This window comes from Hyaena hyaena, unplaced genomic scaffold (assembly GCF_003009895.1).
Source record: "Hyaena hyaena isolate Hyena2069 unplaced genomic scaffold, ASM300989v1 scaffold_210, whole genome shotgun sequence".
Classification (NCBI taxonomy): domain Eukaryota; kingdom Metazoa; phylum Chordata; class Mammalia; order Carnivora; family Hyaenidae; genus Hyaena; species Hyaena hyaena.
Genome location: NW_024080841.1, coordinates 328,797 through 348,389, shown reverse-complemented (window position 1 = coordinate 348,389; position 19,593 = coordinate 328,797). Strand labels below are relative to the sequence as shown.

Here is a 19,593-nt window from a genome sequence, read left to right as displayed (position 1 = left end):
TCTGAAACAGGCTCCAGGCTCTGGGCTGGCAGTCAGCACAGCACAGAGCCTGACGCGGGGCTCGAACCCACGAACCGCGAGATCATGACCTAAGCAAAAGTCGGACGCTTAACCGACTAAGCCACCCAGGCGCCCCTGGGCTCTTCATATATACCAGGAGATATGGTCAAAATTTCAGCTCCTTCAAACACCAATGACTTGTTCTCTTATGTAAATGGCTTCTCCTTCAGTCTTGTTTTGCTTTGCTCAGAGTACACAGAGGGACATTACCATCAATACCATAAATCTGCCTCCAGAGGTTCTTGAAGCAGAGAAAAGTTTTTCAAATCACCACCTTTAAGAGCTTGCCAGTGATCCTGGCACAGAGAGGGCACCAGTAGCTATTGTCTGGTAAGTGAGTGAATGAGGAGAGAAGACAGTTGACATGGAAATACTTTGAAATGGTTGAATGACTTTAAAATACCACTCTTACTGCCACTCTTCATTTCTTCCCTTCAGTATGCTCTTAAGCATCTTCAAAATCTTAAGTAGATGGGTGCTTCAAACAAAGAAAGTCATACTTTGTAGTATGTAAGGAGAAGTATCAATTTGGTCAATTCTGAAAATGACAGTTTCTAAAGTTCATAAGAAAAAACATCATGTCTGGGGCATCTGGGTGGCTCAGCTGGTTGAGTGTCTGACTTCAGCTCAGGTCATGATTGTACAGTTGGTGAGTTTGAGCCCCACATGGGGCTCACTGCTGTCAACCTGCTTCAGATCCTCTGTCCCCCCTTCCTGCTGCCCTTCCCCCACTTGCGTTCTCTCAGAAATAAGGAAATAATTAAAAATTAAAAATAAAAACATAATATCTTAATGAAAAGAGACATCCAACACAAAAGATTATATATACTATGACCATCTCACCTCTATTCAAACAGATTAAATATGTACTAACACATCATATCTTACAAATACTTTATAATTCTACAGAAACATTTAATAATTTAATCCATACCCTCCTGATATTCAAAGTGCTTTGAACACTTCTGAATAAGCTCAGTCCAGTTCTCATTTAGTTTATAATCTTTCTGTCTCTCTCTGTCACACACACACACACACACACACACACACACACACTTTCACTGTTCCCAGTTATTTTGAAGGATTAATTTTATTCCAGAAAGGCCATCCACAATTTTGAAGAATTAAGCAACTAGATGTAAAACATTCTAAAAGAGAATATAATACAGTATGAATGAGGTGGCAGCTGGAGGGCCAGAGATTTGTGGTCCCCTTGCGAGGGAATGATAAATGGAAGTGCAGATCTCTAGATACTTCACGCCCTGCTGAAATTTTCTCTAGAAGGAAATGGTAAAATCTCCAGACTTTTTCTGAAGCTGTGGGCACTCATAGGAAAGGCAGCCTGGAGGTGTGGTGAGTTATCATCCCAGAGGCAGCCCCTAACCAATGAGAGTCAGGAATTGATGGGTGAATGTCCCAGCAACCCCCACCCCTTTGGAGGGACAAGCTGAGGTACAATGCGCACAATTCCTCATTAGTCCTCAGCAGGACTGGGCCCCAGTTGCTGACAGCAGTGAGAGCCTTTGCTGTTGTCGTCGTCTTCTGCCTTCCTGTCCCACTCTCCCCATTCCTTCTTGTCTGCTCCCTGGCATCACCTCCCAAATAAAATGCCTACATTCAAATCTTTGTCTGAGGCTCTGCTTTTGGGGGGAACCCAAACTAAGACTCAGTTGCTGAGTCTGGTTCAGGGTAAGGAAAAAATGAAATTACTGCTGTTAATTGTCTACCGTATACCCATCACTGCATTTGGCCATTCCACATGAAGACTATGTAAAAAAGCTTGGTCTTTAGAGACAAAAGGGCCTATGTTTAAACTCCAGCTGTATCTCTCTCTATTAATCTCTTGAAGCCTCAGTGTTCTCATGTGTAAAATGGAGATAATAAGACTACTTCAGATAATTCTTGTGAGGCTTATAAGCAGACATAATGGATCAAAAGCAGTGCTCTTCCATATATATGGCTTCTTTGCTGAAGTTATTTGATCTTCCCAACTCCGAGAAGTAGACATTTCCAATTTTACAGATGAGTAAACAGAGGCTCAGGGAGATAAGCTAATGTAACTTTCTCCCTTAATTCATTCCCTTCCAGCTATACTGGCCTTTTCACTGTCCTCAAACATCCTTGCCACAATCCTATCTCAAGGGAGATAGGAATTCCCTTCTCTCTGATGCCAACTTGCCTAACTAACTCCCTCACCTCCTTCCTGTCTAAGCTTGTTTTTATCTTCTCCAGGAGGTCTTCCTGGTCACCTTATTTATTACTGTCCTCCTTCCCATGGCTCCCCAGGTCTCCAAAGCTTTTATTTATATTCTTGCCTTTACCTTATTGCTTCCCTCCTTGTAGCTTCCTGCATATTTTTAAAATACTTCTTTGAAAGTTTTGTTCAGACTGTGCTATTATCTCCAATTCTTTGGGTACAAAACTAGGAGTTTGTTACATCTGCCAACCCTCTCTTATGGTGGCTAATTTCTCTATGTGTTTTGTAATTTTTATTGTGAGCTAATCTACAGCAGTAGACATGTTCCTTGAGAGTCTGGGTGCTCTGGGTTTAGTCATCCTAAAGGGATGGGTTTTATGTTCGATTCTGCCAAGATCCTAAGGGAACCACAAGTTCTAGACTACTTACTTTGTGCATTAATTTCTTGATTTGGGTTTTTACATATTTAGATAGTGTAAAAAACAGGACTAGGTTAACTATTCCCAGGGGACTTTTTTTTCCTTTCTTTCTTTTTTAAATGTTTATTTTTGAAAGAGACAGACAGACAGACAGAAAGACAAAAAGAGCATGGATGGGGGAGAGACAGAGAGAGGGAGACACAGAATCTGAAGCAGGATCCAGGTCCTGAGCTGTCAGCACAGAGCCTGACAGGGGCTTGAACCCATGAACTGTGAGATCATGACCTGAGCCTAAGCTGGACACTCAACCGACTGAGCCACCCAGGTGCTCCTATAATTTCTGGACTCTTAATATGCTTCTTCCTTTCTTCTTGTTAGTAAAAGTATCGCTGTGAGTAAATATTTTTATTTATTTAATTACATTTTAAATCTTTTTTAAAGGTATATATATATATATATAAGATATGTGTGTATATATGTGTATACACACATTATTTTTGAGAGAAAGAGAGAGAGGGCATGGATGGGGGAGAGACAGAAAAAGGGAGACACAGTATCTGAAGCAGGCTCCAGGCTCTGAGCTGTCAGCACAGAGCCCAATGCAGGGCTTGAACTCACAGACTGTGAGATCATGACTTGAACCGAAGTCAGATGCTTAACGGATTGAATCACCCAGGACTATTTCTATTTGTGCCTTTAGATAAATGTTCTCTTGATGTTTTTTCAGGTTTCCTTTTTAATTCTCCAATCAGGGTAATTCCTATGGCTAAGTAGGAACTTAGCTGCAAGGCCCAAGGGCCTATTCTCTTGTCCTGTATGGGAGTTTCTACACCAAGTCTTCAGACCTGGATCTGACAATCAGATCTCGCAGCTTTGTGCACTGGCCATCAACAGCTTCTGCCAAATACTCCAGCTTTGTCTCCCTTCATTTCTGACAGCTGAGATTGCTTTGTCTTACTTTCAATTTCAGCCCTGTGTGTATTTAATACTATTGTAGATTTCATCTAGCATTTCACTATGTTTAGAGAAACACTGGGTTCCTTCTATGTCAATCAGTTTGCCAAAGAATGCTAGAAGATTCTCATAAGTAATGCAACATATTTCAGACAATGTGGAAATTCATGTTAGAAACCTAGAAAATAACAATACTGGTAATAACAACAGATGCGTAAAGAGTTTCGTCTGTGGCAGATAAACTCCTAGAGGTTTTTTATTGCACCATCTAATTCAGTCATCCAAATAACTCTATGAGACAGGCATCAGTATGCCTAATGTAGAGAAGCAGCAGCTGAAGTTAAAGGTGATTTCCAAGGTCACATAGTTGATTAGTGGTGGACACACAGAATAAAGTAGCGTTTTGGCTGCTGAGGCACATATCCTAAGTTCACCACTTATCAGGTGTACGACTTTGGGCAGGCTACCTAAACACTTTAAGGAAAATGGGAATGGAATTAATAATACTGAATGTAAAGATTAAGTAAGAATATCCTTAGAAAGTGCCTAATGCAGGGGTGCCTGGGTGGCTGAGTTGGTTAAGTGCCTGACTTCTGGTTTTGGCTCAGGTCATGAATGATCTCATGGTTCGTGAGTTCGAGCCTCACCTCAGGCTCTGTGCTGGTGGCACAAATCCTGCTTGGTATTCTGTGTCTCTCCTTCTCTCTGCCCTTCCTCTGCTTGCACACACTCTCTCTCTCTCAATATAAATAAATCAACTTAAAAAAAAAAGAAAGTGTCTAGTGCAGTGCCTGGCTCATACTGTACTTTGCAAATGTTGAGTTACTATACAGCACCCATTTAGAAGTCATATTTGTGTTGTGCAGGAAAATAAAAATCCTCTCTCTGGACACGAAGGGATGATGCCCTGCTTCTTTCTTCATATCCTAAGAAGCTAGCATCAGACATACTCTGACTCCCAGGTGCTTCCCTGTACACCTTCTGTGAACACATCAGTTATTCCCAACTTGAACTTCTGCATCTCTATTTGTATCTTCATACATTTAAAAGTCATATTACTTGCTAATTGATGCACTCATCGTGGTCCAACTCACTTCCTAGTGCACCAAAGTCATCTGTACGATTTCTCCTAAGTCACCAGAATTTCTGTAGACACCTCTGAAGGACTGACTTGGCCCCTCAGTTCAGGACAAGACAGAAGGGGGAAAGAGAAGGAGTGTATCTCAGGTGAGCTTCCCCAGAGGCAGATGTTGAAGTGGATTTTGCAGGTACAAGCTGTTTATGAGGGCTTGGCACCCGTGAGAGGAAGGGGAGGAAGCAGGATTTGGCAGAGCTAGATGCTGAACTACAAAGCAGGGCTGATAAAGTCTTGGGTAACCCCTGGGCAGATCTGGGACAAGTACTGTCTGTCAGAATTATCCTGCTTTAGGTCCAAATAACTAGACTTTTATGCCTGGCCTCACTTAGTCACTAGATGCCCCCTGAAAGGTGAAGTATTCTTCTGCAATCCAGGCAGACCTCAAAGGGTTTCACAGCCGGAGGCTCTCTGATGACTGTCCTACCCCACTGCTGGGCACCAACCTTCCTTGAAGAGGGATCTGGATGGTACATCTCTGCATCTTCCACAGGGAGGATTAAAACTAGACATGAGAATTTCATCAATATTCTAATGGACCTTAAGGCCATCACCAAAATGACTTCTTCCTTCCTCCATCTTGTGTGAGAGCTCTTTTAGTAGTTTGACTTTCCTACACGTAGTTATATGTTCCTGGAGGGCAATGTTCATAGCAGCATTATCTATAATAGCCAAATTATGGAAACAGCCCAAGGGCCCATCAACAGCCCAAGGGCCCATGAATAGATAAAGATGTGGTACACATATACAACGGAATATTACTCAGCCACAAAAAAGAATGAAATCTTGCCATTTGCAACAACAAAGATGGATCTAGAGAGTATAATGCTAAGTAAAATAAGTCAATCAGAGAAAGACAAACACCATATGATTTCACTCATATGTGGTATTTAAGAAACGAAACAAATGAACAGAGGGGAATAAAGAAAGAGAGAGAGGCCAACCAAGAAACATATTCAACTATAGAAAACAAACATAGTGACCAGAGGGGAGGTGGGGGGGGGCACGATGTGTGAAATAGGTGTTGGGGATTAAGGAGTGCACTTGTTGTGAGCAGTTCAGCCTGCTTCTGCTCTTTCACCAGCCACCCATCTTCTGTTCCTCTCTCTACATTCATGAAGAAAAGGGTATTTTAACCCTCTCAGCTTCCTTCGTCAAAATACTTGAGCTTATCATTCAGTTCTGAGAGTGTACAAATTGCTGGGAAGTATAACAGATAAGGATTTTGGGTTGCATGTGTTTGAATTTGAATCCTACGCTAGCCAGTCATTGTTGTGTCTTGTGCAGCTCCCTATTACTCTCAGAGACTTACTTTCTCTTTACTTTTCTTGGCAAAACAGGGTCATATGGTTATAAATAACCCACTTAATAGTATTGTAGCAAGAACACTATGGTACAACAGTTCAAAGCACAGACTGCAGGGTCAGGTTGCCTTGGTTAAAACCGCAGCTCTGCTCTCAACTAGCTTGTGAGTCTAGAGCCAAATTATTTAACTTTTATGGATGTGGTGGCACCCTATTTAATGCAAGACAATAACAGTGCCCAGGCTACAGAACTTTAGGAGAAGCGTATGGGTTAATGAGAGCAGTCCTGGATACACACTATGCCAGTGCTTGCTAAGATTATTCAAGGAGGCATCGAACATAAAACACCATGGAGGACACACAATTCAATTATGTACCAAGTCCTTGTTAGGGATCCAGAATATTAAAATATATAACCTCTGATTTTGAAAAAGTCATAACTTTGAGAAGAAGAAAAAAATCCTTAATAGAATAGAATAAATCAAACTGAAGCTCTGTACAGGGCACTGGAGGAGCTTAAAGTTCACAGCAGGCACTCAATCCATGTCCATTTCCTTCCTCTATTCCATTCTCCTTCTAAAGACCTCCCTTTGTCAAGTCCTTAAGTGGAGATGGGGTGACAAGATATAGGAGAGGGAAGAAGGGAGACTCTTACCCATTTTCCAGGTCTACTTACCCACCCCCATTTCAGGCAGCCCGGCAGTATAATACCAATTTGCATGCATATATGACATACTTTTGACATTTCAAGGTCCTTTCTTCTGTTCCTGCCAGCCAGATATGGGAATTATATACTTCTCCTCTATGGGTTGGTTTGACCTTTAGTGAAAGGCTGTACTAACCCCTGTGCTCACAAAGGAGTAAATACTCATGTCTTGTTGTCATAGAGTTTTAAGAACACGGGGACATTTGAAAATTAACTAAGCTGCTTAGCCAAAACCCACCCTCCCCAGGGGGGCTTCTTTGTTCTGCAGGCTAAATGGGACCTATCTGAATACCCCCCACCCCAACATAGCTGATTTGTTTGCCATCTCTCTGCACCTGGCTCTAATTGGCACTTTTCTTAGAAGTCTAATTTAGAACTTCAAATTTCTCCAATGCTGGTCAAGACTGGGCCAAGCCTCCTGAGGCCTACTTGGAAAGGCCAGCTGTGCCCTCTGGCTAGAAAGTCTGCCCTTCTTTTCTTTACCTTGCTGACTCCTGCTTGTTTTTTGACACTCAGTTGGGGCATCATCCTATCTAAGATTCTTTGTCTGTCTCTGTCTCTTGGCTCAGTTAGGTACTTCTTAGACGTCAGCAATAGCACTTCTCCCACTGGTAACATTTAGAATAATTCTCTTTCCCACGTCAACCATGGGATGCTTTTGTTTATTTTGTTCATCTGTTTGTTTTTGAAGCGGTTATTTACCTTTTGCTTATAGCCCAGTGCCAGCATGGTGGTGACCTGACATACAGTAGGTGTCCTCAATGTGGGATGAAGGTGTGATGAATGAGTGGATGAGCAAATGAACTTCCCAGACAGGTCAGGTATATAACTTAATGTAAAGATAACAGAGGAGATTCTAGGCCAAAAAAATATCCTCATAGACTTTCTCCTGGACTATGTCTCCCAGGGCTTCTAAGAGAGCCACGTTTAACCATCCAAAGATGAGGATAGCTCATGTCCCTCAGTAAAAGGCATCCAAACTTCTCTTGTTTTATATCTTTACCACATAAGGAATACAGGATTACCATAGGTTTATCAATGTAGGTAAATAAAACAAAGAGCCCAATCATTGCTAACATTTTCTAAATCAAATTCTTTCCAATACCTGAATGCTAAGAGGTATTTCTCACATGGGACTTACATTGTAGCGTAGAGTAAACAAAACTCTTAATCAAAGTTATATGGAAAATATATCTGGTTTTCTCTTAGCAAAGATCAATCAGTTGCAACTCATTGATGATAAATATTTTAGGTGCTAAGTAGTTTTTTAAAATATATATTAAAATATATATTTCCACGGTGGTGATGAATGAACAGCATGTGAAGGTACTTGATGCCACAGAACTATATACTCGACAGTGGTTAAAATGATAAATTTTATGTTATTTATATTTTACATACATAAATTCCAACACCCCTTCCTCCCCAGTGGTCAGTTTTGAAACTGTCCTGAATTAAGACTATAATACCAACGCTCAGTGGCCCAGGAGTGGCTATTTATAATGAAGTTTTGTGTCCTTAGCCCAAGAGAAACCTAAATGGCCCATAAGTAGATCTACCATGTGCTCTAAAACTGTCATCTTCTAGCTTTGCTGCTTTTATGCCCCCTAAAAATGTTTTTGAAAGCTAGGAATCCACCTAAACACTTCTAAGCTGGTATCTAAGATAATTTCATCACAGGTTTCAACAGTTGCAAAGAATGTATTTTAATTCTGCCATCTTTTAACTTTGAAATCTAAGGAGTGGCAATTTGATGCCATATGGATCTATAGAAAAACAGACACGGACAAGCTTTTTTTAAACAAATTTTATAAATTTCCTTTCTCCCTTCAAATTATATTTGCAATGCATTTTCCTCTTAAAATTTTATCCTAATGAAATATAATTTTATGCTCTAAAATGTTTTATTGGTGCATCTTGGTGGCTCAGTCAGTTGAGCATCTGACTCTTGATTTTGATTCAGGTCATGATCTCATGGTTCATGAGACTGAGCCCCCATGTTGGGCTTGGTGCTGAGCAGTGCGGAGCCTGCTTGGGATTCTCTCTCTCCCTCTCTCTGACCCCCACCCCCAACTTGTGCATATGACTCTCTCTCAAAATACATAAACATTAAAAAAGTTTTGTCAGTCTCTCATGACTTTTTGTGACAAAAATATGTCTATAAGTGTAAATCTTTAAGAAAAGTTTTCCGTAACTGTAAGTATTGAAGTTTTTCATTTGGACTGAGTTATCATTATAAGTAAAAAATAGATCAAGACAATAAAATATCTTCTAACTGATAAAAAATTACTAAAGTTAAAATTATAATTCAAAATACATCTCTGAGTGAGATGAATGACACCTCCTCCTCTAATTACCTGATGTATTCATGGATGAATATCACCAGTCACTAGAATAAATGAGACTCAGCCTATACTGCATTCCTATTTTTCATTTTTATAAATGCTTAAAACTGACAAACTTTTTCTCATAAATAAAGACATGAATGGAAGTTTTGTAATAGCAGTACTACTCAAAATTTTGTACTCCTTCCAAGTTAGTTGTATGTCAAAATCACATAGTCATGTATCATCAAAAATTATATTTAATGATCCAGCAACCGACAAGTCGATTAGGTCTACCCGCAATTTTGTAGAAAGCAAAGAATCAGAAGAGCTGACTTTCAGAAAGATTTGTGGACTACTGAGCCAGGATGGTCATCCATTTTCTCAATACCTACAGTAATACTTCAAGTGGTCCATTGTCTAGCACTTAGGAGGTTTTGAAAACAACAGGCAATGCACCATAAACTGCAGTGGGCACAGAGTTTCTTTCATTAGATAAAGTAGGAGAAGGGTGAGTTCTTAGTTTAATTTTAGGAAATAGTACAGATGAAACTTGAACTGTAAAGTAAGTCCTGTGTCCTCTTCAGTAAATCTTTGTTTTCCTAGGGGTGTGCCTTTCCAGGTTGGAAGAGTGTTGCCCTAAGTCAACCAATCAGCAGATCATGTAAGACTGGGGAAAGAGGCGAATTACTGGCATGCTTCTGGGATGGAGAAATTCATGAACCTTCTCTGGGAAGGTATCTACCAGGGCCATCATGGTGCCCTGGGGCCATGTTGGTCACAGATTTCACCTCTCTAGAGCTATCTGCAGCCGCGCCTGCTTTACCATTACTTCAGCCATTCTCTAACAACACGATTCATTTTCACCAGTAAATCTGGTATTAAGACATTATTCAGTTACTTAAGATATTGTATTATAATTACTCAGTCACAAAACGGGCAGTTTTCTGCTTGTATCAGAATTAAAGGAAACCAAGACCTAAGAGCATCTACCTTTTTCCTGGCAGAGAAAACTAGATTGGGATGAGGAAGAGGGTCAGAACAGGATACAATGAGTTACCCTCATAGATTTGCCTTTGGCTGTCATAGTACGAAAGGATCCACACTATTATCCTTGAAAAGTTTACTCATGCACCCAACGCTCATACCATGTCATACCTGTTACTATCCAATTTATTTCTCAAGACAAAAATCAATCAACGGACAATGTGTTATATATTAACTATATATAACTATATATATATTATATATAACTATATATAATATACATTGTTATTATATATGTAACAAATTCTTTACTTTTATTTTCTTCCACCTCAGATTCTTTTTCTTCTTCAGGGAGGATATTTCATTACCAATGTAAGGGTGTTCTTCATAGAGACATTATTCCCAACTTTAATTCACATAAAAAGCAGCCACTTTCCTTACATACCCCCATAGTTTTTCCACATTCATTCTCAAGAAAAATCTCAATCTATGGCTTGAAATACCATTGATATACTATATAGACTCACAATTTTCTATGTATAGACTTTATCTCTCTTCTAAATTCCTATTGTGAATATATAACTACCAACCAGGTATCTAAACTTGGAAATCCAACATGTACCCCCAATATAACATGCCAAGACATTTTTTCCTACTCCCTTACCCTCCAAAAATACTTGCTTTCCTCAGGGTCTTCTGTTTCTGTACACTAAGTTGCTCAAATGAAAAGTCTGTTGGTCATTCATTTCCCATCCCCTCAAATCCTAATCCATCAGCAAATAAACCTCCTTCCTTCCTTTCTTCCTCCCTTCCTTAGAAAGAGAGAGCATGTGAGTGAAGGAGAGGGGTAGAGGAAGAGAGAATCTTAAGCAGGCTCCATGCTCAGCATGGAGCCCAACACAGGGCTTGATTCCACAACCCTGGATCATAACCTGAGCTGAAATCAAGAGTCTTACGCTCAACCAACTGAGCCACGCAGGCACCCTGCCATGGACTTCTGATAGTTTCCTTCATCCTTGCCCCCTTTTACCCTTTCAATCGTTTCTCTACACAGAAGCAAGAATGACACTTTAAACATGGAAATCATATCATGTCACTTTGCAGCTTAAAATCCTTTTTGGTTTTTATGGGGCACCTGGGTGGCTCAGTTGGTTAAGCATCTGATTTTGGCTCAGGTCATGATCTCATGGTTCATGCGTTCGAGCCCCGTGTATGGCTCTGTGCCGACAGCTCAGAACTGGGAGCCTGCTTTGAATTCTGTGTATGTGTCTCTCTCTTTGCCCCTTCCCACTGTGCTCTGTCTCTCAAAAATAAATAAATGTTTAAAAAATTTTAAATCCTTTTTGGTTTTCTGTTATTCTTAAAATCAAATCCAAAATTCTATAAAATTATATTATCAGTGAATTTTCACTTGTGATTAGGATCCCCTGGAGAACGTAAAATAACAAGAGTAGCCACAATAATAATAAAAATCAAATACCAGCACCCTGCCCCAGACTAACTGAGTTGGAATCTCCGTGTGTAGAGCACCTGCATTTTTGATACATGGTGAGAGTTGACAACCACTGCCCAATATGATATGACTTCTCTAGCCTGTTGTGGCCATTTCTCAAGTCATTATTACTCTCAGTCATTAAAATTCAATCATATCAGTTCATTTCTTTTTTCAAACACATGAATTTGGTGCCTGCCCCAGGACCATCGCACTGACCATTTCTTTTCTGGAATGCCTTATACCCAGATAGTCAAATGGGCTGTCTCCATCTCATCATTCAGATCTCAGTTCAAATATCACTTCTTTAAGGAGGAGAGAGTCACACAGAATTGGGCAGCAGACTTGCAAACCTTCTTGTCTGTGTACATGAGATCAGGGCCCCCCTGTTAGAGGAGTTACCACCCTGCATTCTCCAATCACTCACATATCGTGTGTCCTGTTTCTATAAGCTTGTTGTTCTTGGCTGCCCTTCCATTTCCTTGCCTATGGTGTGCAGCCACCCTAAGAAATGTGCTTGGCTAAGTGGTGTGTGAGGGATAAAAGCCAGCCTCTCACCAAATCAGTCCCCTGGCAGGGGAGTCAGTCCAGAGGAAAGGGTGTTTTTCTCAAATTCAACCACCAGAGGGGGCTTTTTTTCCCTCTTTTCTGCAAAGGTGCCACATAGAGTAGAGGTAGCCCTGGCAATACTATTGTTTCTTGTTTATTTATTGCAGATGACATTCAGAGGTGAAGTACTCTATCCCAGTTGAAACTATTTCAGTGAGTCAAAACTATTTGCCAGTAAAGTGACAAAAAATCTGGTATGCTTTCCATGGTCAGTATTCTTACCGTTACTTTGGGATGATCCCTGGTTTGTAACCAAGGATCACAGGGCAACAGTTGGATACAAGATTCCAGAGTGAGAGACATAATCATTAAAGCACAGAGAAGTACATGAATGATAGCCTCCAATCACATAGGAGTCATTTAACTTCTCAGGGTTCATTTTCCTTCCTTGGAAATTGACAGGGTGGATGCAGGGTGGATCCAAAAAAGTTTCCTTTGGATCTAATATCTTTGGCTTAAGATAGCAGCTGAGTTTTATTTTTTTATAAATGGAGAACTTCCTTTACTTCCTTTACTCTTTCATCAACAGCTGGTCCAAGGTTACTTGAATCAGAACCACCCTGTGAGACACCTTCTGCCATATGAAGCCATTTTAGAATTATCTTCAATCTCATTAACTACTTAAGGGGGTTAGTTTGGTTACCACCAAACTTCCTCTTTTTTTTTTTTTTTTTAATCAAACTTGCTGTGGAATTTAATCCCTAACTTGGATGAAGTCAGGTGTCTTGTCCCCAGGAATTTAATTACAGACACATTCATTTATTCTGGACCCTGCCCCTTTAGGTCAAGAGCGCACAACCACCCCATCGCTTTCTGCTATGGACTTGTTTTCCCAGCCTTGTCCTGCACTCTTTGGAGGAAATGATGAAGGGGGGAGGAAGGATGCAAACAAATACATTTTATCTAAGTCACTTCAAACTAGAATAATTCATTGCCACACACCCATCTGCCCCTTCCTCTCTCTGATTCCCCCTCCCCCCACTCCAGACCCTCCATCAGTAAATGGATTTAACCTCATTTGCTGCTCTCAAGGGAGAATGCATTCAACCACAAGCTTCCCAAGGCACTTCCTTTCCTGGTACAAAAAGCTGAAAATGTCATCGCATTTGCAAATGAACAGAAACCTCCCACTCAAAGAGCATCAATGCCACTGTACCTCACAGAAGCAAGCAGGAGCCTTCCTCTCACTGCCATTGCTTTGTGGTTAGAATAATACACATATATTCTTTTCATCTAATGATGTTGGGCAAGTTTAACTTTCTTTGCAAAGGTAGCAACTCTGCCTCCAACCAGAAGACTGAAGTCTTTCTTTGGAAAAGGGCAGAATGGTTCCTATTCACTCCAGATGGTATTAGTCACCTCCAGCCACTAAACATGTATTCACTTAAGCTTTACTCCATACTATAGGTCACAGTGGCTTTAGTATTCGTAAGCTAAGGAAGTCTGAATTCTGGATTGAAATGCAGGCCACAGCAGGACCATCTTTCTTGGCATTCTCCATTTGTCAAGGAGACATGGACTGAAAGCAGAGCACTTCATACTCATACCCTCATAATCTGCAGTGACCTTAGGCTTCAGTCTGTTTTCTTGGATTTAATATTTCCTGAGCAAATACCGCCAAACTGGCAAGGGTGATGGTTCCGTATAAGACAGTACAGAATATACCCAATCTACTAGGCATCTATGTCTGAATCAACCATGATGGTGACTGGCTTCATGCCACTGACTCATCAAGATGGACTGGTTTATCCTTTCACAGAAATCCCTCTCAGAATGCAGACAAAGACGACGAGACATTCCATTAGAAACTTTTCAGTTAGACTGTGTTATAAGCTTACCAAGTGTGAACATCCTAGAATGGTCCAATAATCAGGGTACCTATTATATGTTTTTGTCCTATTCTGCAGAATCAGGGACACGGACATGAGGGGGCTCTGGCTGCAAACCTTGTTAATACTTTAGAGTTAATGGCTATAGAAAATGGGTTGAGTATTACACTGCAGTTAGAAATGGCAAGCTGATTGGTCACTGTTCACTAAAACTAAAGCAGATGTTCTAAGAGAGTTTGTCCTGTTAAGACACAGCATATCAGTGCTTCTTACATCAAAATTCACTGAATGAGCTGTTGAGGCCAGCCTACTAAATACACAGGGCAAATGAAATTGCCCAGTAAATGAACATGTGATCTTGGATGCTCTACTAGTGAACGTCTGCCATAACTGGAAGACTAGCACTTCTCAAAGGGCACTAGTCACAGACTTCTGCCAACTAAGATGATCTATGGAAACACAGACAATAATTCATTCAGTTACCACCAAACACCTACTCTGTTCTATGACCTATGCAAGACAATGGCGAGGTAAATAGGGCACCATTTCCACCCTCAGGAATATTATAGTACAGTAGCCCCCACCCCTTATCCATGGGGGGTGTGTTCCAAGACCCCTAGTGGATGCCTGAAACTAGCGATATCTCTGAACACCATATGTACCAAGGATAAAGCCTAATTTATAAGCTAGGCACTATAAGAGATTAACAATAGTAACTAATAACAAAATAGAACAATTGTAATAAATTACTTTAATAAAAGTTATGCAAATACAGTCTCTCTCAAAATATCTTCTTGTACCATATTCACCCTCCTTTTGATGATGTGAGATGATGGCTACCTAACGAGATGACATGAGGTGAATGAGGCAGGCACTGGGATGGAGGGTAGGCTGCTACTGACTCTGACAATGTCACAAGGAGGAGCATCTGCTTCCAGACTGCAGTTGACTTCAGGTAACTAAAACCATAAAAGGTGAAACTGCAGATAAGGGGCGGTTTACTATATCAGAAAGATGCATAAACAGATACAAACACAAGAAAATAATGTAGTCTGATGTTAAAGACAAGTGATATGAAAATTGACATGTAGGAACACCATCTAGCCTAGCTTCTTTTTTTAAAAATATTTTTTATTTATTTCTAGGAGAGAGAGAGCACGTGAGAGAGCGTGAGCAGAGGAGGGTCAGAGGGAGAGGGAGATACAAACTCTGAAATAGGCTCCAGGCTCTGAGCTGGCAGTCAGCACAGAGCCCGACGTGGGGCTCGAACCCACGAACCGCGAGATCATGATCTAAGCGAAAGTCGGACGCTTAACCGACTAATCCACCCAGGCACCCCATCTAGCCTAGCTTCTTAAGGGGTAATAAGGAGTCACTTCCTGGAACAGGTGATTCTTTTTTTTCTTTTATAGTTTATTGTCAAGTTGGTTTCCATATAACACCCAGTGCTCATTCCAACAAGTGCCCTCCTCCATGCCCATCACTCCCTTCCCCTCTCCCCCACCCTCATCAGCCCTCAGTTTGTTCTCAGTATTCAAGATTCTCTCATGGTCTGCCTCCCTCCCTCTCCCCAACTATTTTTTCCCCTTCTCCTCCCCCATGGTCCTCTGTTAAGTTTCTCCTAATCCACCTATAAGTGAAGATATATGGTATCTGTCTTTCTCTGCCTGACTTATTTCACTTAGCATAACACCCTCAAGTGGAACAGGTGATTCTTAAGTTGAGTGTGATGTGATAGCTTTATGAGGTAATCGGGAATCCAAGGAAAAAAGTTTGCTAACCTTCCGATTTTCTTTCAACTAGGCAAGACTGTGGAAGAAAGAAAGCAATTACCTCTTATTCTCTTCTGATGAAATAATTAGCTGAATTGGACACTTATGGGCATTAGGTGGTGATAACATGACATTAATTAGGTGGTGTTAATATGGCATTAATGTTCCTGGGCTCATAGCTTGAATTTCACAAAGAAAAGTGATTGCTTGGAAGTTTTTATTTTCTCTTCTTCATTCTTTTAACCAAAAACCAAGAAAAAAATCAATAAGATCAAATTGTGGACGGTTTAACTCCATTACACTTTGGAATTTAAATTGAACTCGTGTGCCCCAAAGTCAATTAAAGACACTTTTCACCAAACTCTACTGAACAAGACATTTCCAAAGAGCTTAACATGTATTTATTCACTTTGTGGAATTTTGAAAACTGGCCCTGAAAGAAAAAAAAAATGCCATGAGTACTGCTGTGGATATGTTTTTATCTTCTTAAGTTATCCCATGAGAGACTAGATATAATGGAGTTAGAAAAGACACAGACAGCTCGGCCAGGACTTGCTCCAGAGGTAAAAATAAACTCATTAAAGGCTAAACCCTGTGCAGTGACTTTAAGACCAAGGCAAGGAGCAGAACTGCAGTACAAACGAGACCTTCATACTAATATCATCCATGGTGTGGTATGCCTGCAAGGGTGCATGCGGTCCCAGCTCACTGAATCTACTCTACAGGCAAGAGGGACTCACAGAATTACTTATGCTGAAAAGAGATCATTATTTCTTACCTGTTTGTTTTGTTTTCCAATATTTTGCTGTGACTCCCTAGTCTCCAGATTTAATTACGAAATAAACTGGAATAATCTTCTTCTACAATCTCACCCTTTCTCCCAGCCCTCAGCTCCCATGAATGATTCTCTATCACTAACATTACGGCTACATACAATCAGTGTTTTAAATGGCAGCCTGGACCCCCTTTACCCAATGTAATCACTGGTGAAATGTTCCCAGAATAATAATTCAGTGGCCTGTGGATCATTTTAGGGTTAGTAAAGAGGTGGCCAGCACGAGCAGCCAAAGATACTGTCTTCTTTCTATTGATGAAGAACAAAAACAAGATCTAGGAATGGAGCAGGCTTTAGTACCCAAGAGCCCTAAACATCAGATCTCAGTCTTCACAAGGACTGATTATTGCTAGTATGTATTTCATGTTTCCTCCCAGAAACCTTTCCTAACCACCCCAAGAAAGTTTGTGCTCTCCATGTAACCATTAAGATTCTTAGTGCAGCTCTCATAACACATAACGATACAGCTCTGTTTACAGGTCTCTACTGCCGTTACATGGTAAGCTGCTTAGAGACAGGGCCCATTTATCTTTAAAACCTATATATGCTCAGCTCCTTGCAAGTGCCTAGTGTATAGATAGGGGATGCTCAACACATACTTACTGATGACTAGATGGATGGATAAATGGTAGAATGGGTGTTGCTTTGGGGTTGTAGCCTCAGGATAAAAATGACAATAGAAATGGTTTTGCACAAATCTGATTGCCTTGCTATTTCTGTCACATTCCGTCAATTCACTTCTGGCAAAAAAAGGATACAATATTTAGGATTCTGATCCCAAGTGTATCAATATTTTAATTTTATAGACACTTAAAATGTCTGGGATAGAATGTATCTGAGACAGTCCTTGCCAAAATATTTGATGGGTGAGAAAAGTAGGGCTTCTTCTGATTCCGTTTAGGGTGGTAGGTTTTGAAGGCCTATTAGCCCCATGGGAGACCCTCCTACTGAGCATCCCCCACTAATATTGCCCGTGTGCAGGCTGGGAATGCCTGGCTGAAAATAATCTGAAGAAACGCTGGGGTCATGACTATGGAGGCTCTGAATGTCAGCCTAAAGGTGTGGCCTTAATATTAAGTTGAAGGCTTTTGAACACGTGAGACTTGATTGGATATAAGCTTGGAATAAACGACACAATTCTATCGATTTTGGGGAAACCACACTGGTAGCACTGGGAGAAGCTTCAGGACAAAGGCAGATGTGCCTGGGCAGCCCCTCAATCCTCTATTAGAGAAATGAAGACCACCTCAATGAGGGCGAGAAGAAAAAAGAACTTGAGATTGAGGGCTATTTCAGGGGTGAACTCATCACATCATCACAGAAAGGGATCATCTAGGAAGATTTCCAAGGGATTCCGTGTTGGTTGTAAAGAAGAAAGTAGAGCAGAGAAAAAGGACAGAGTTCAAAATGCCAGCAGGGGCTTACATCAAATATAGTAAGTATCCAGAACCCTGTAATGTGGTACATGAACATACATTTCCTCAGATGGCACTTGCAGGCAGCCTCCATCATTTATTCCAGGGGCCTGGGAGAAATGACCTGCTTCTATTAGCAATGCCCACAGCAGGCCAATCAGTCACTATTCAGGCAGTGCCTGAAATTTTCTAAAAAGCTCATGCTGCTTTTGTGATTGAAATGGGGTCAGGTTTATTTTTGCACTTGACTGCATTTCACAAGAACTTCCTGTCTCATCACTCCAGACCATGTATTCCACTGCAGAAGAGTTGAATCTTTCGGATGAAAGCAAAAAGTTGCCTTGTGACCCTAAACAGAAACAGAAGTAGAATTAAACCCAGATATTCCAACTGCTCAGGTCTTGGCCAAAGTTGTATGCCAGCAGAAGAGAGACTGGGGATTCTTAAGTGCTATGGGCCATTACTTCTTACCAAAAACAGTACTCGACACAAAAATGGCACCACAGTGTAAAAAATTCTGGGATATAGAATGCAGTATACTTTATTACTATTTTCTCAGGCTTGTGAATGTTGATAGGTATTTAGTGAATGCTCAGAGTCAGGATTTAGTCTGGATACATTGACTAGTCCCCTAAGCCTAAGCCATGCTAGGATTCCAAGGAAACTAAGCCAGAAGCCAACAGAAATGGAGAGAGACAGAGAGAGAGAGAGAGAGAGCACAACATTGCGAGGATCCTCAGATAAGATGGCAATAATCAGATGAGCCAATCTTCCAGGCCAAGGAAATAGGGTGGGGGAAGCTGGGAAAAGACAAAGGAATGTCATTTTCATGCCAAATCAGGCTATTCATACAAAGTGATAGAGGAAAAGAAAATGTCCCAGAAGGACTTTGGAAAGAATCAGGATCCACCCATCTGGTCAAAGTAGAGTGAAATGGGTAACAGAGACTCAGGGCCATAGAAACATCAGCTCCTCAAAGCAGAGGATACCAAGAATATTAAGGAATATCATTTACATGCCTCAGACCTCTGGCCTCAGATGCAGAACAGTAGACTATTACAAACTCTTCTGGTTTGCACAGCAAAAAATGTTGACAAATTGCCCAGCTGCTCCCTCTGGGTTCTAAAACTGAGGTGGAGTGAGGAAGTCAGCAGATGCTGGCTATGCCTTGAATGTCGCTGGGATGGGGCCAGGACAGTGCTGACAGGCACTATTAAATGGAAAGACCTAAGTCACGCTGCGCTGATCTCACAGTAAGGCTGTGAATGATGTCAAAGAACAGATGTTTAAACTGAGCCCCTTAGCAGCATCCCCAAACCACAAAGTGTTCACAGAAGGAAACATTGGAATCTCCCCCAAATCTGTTTAATGTATCTGGAAGCTCAGAACTGAATCAAGCAGTGAAGACAGAATACACAGCTTTACAGACACAGAAAAAGATGCTGCTTTTCCCCTGACTATCTGTAAGGAGGGTCCAGCTTAAGATAACACAGAGCAGACATCATAGTAGAACAGCAACACAGAGATAATTATCCCTAAGTGGGTACTTAGAGCC

The 19,593-nt window shown here is 40.9% G+C and overlaps 1 protein-coding gene and 1 non-coding gene across 2 annotated transcripts in view; one reads left to right on the top strand and one right to left on the bottom strand.

The window, feature by feature from the left end:
- The window catches only part of CPNE4 (copine 4), a 476,281-nt gene that overhangs the window by 220,922 nt on the left and 235,766 nt on the right, over positions 1 to 19,593 (bottom strand). The gene's annotated exons all lie outside the window — the stretch shown is intronic.
- TRNAR-UCU lies at positions 4,190 to 4,285 on the top strand. Its single transcript has 2 exons — positions 4,190 to 4,226; positions 4,251 to 4,285. It is a non-coding gene; the product is annotated as a tRNA-Arg (tRNA).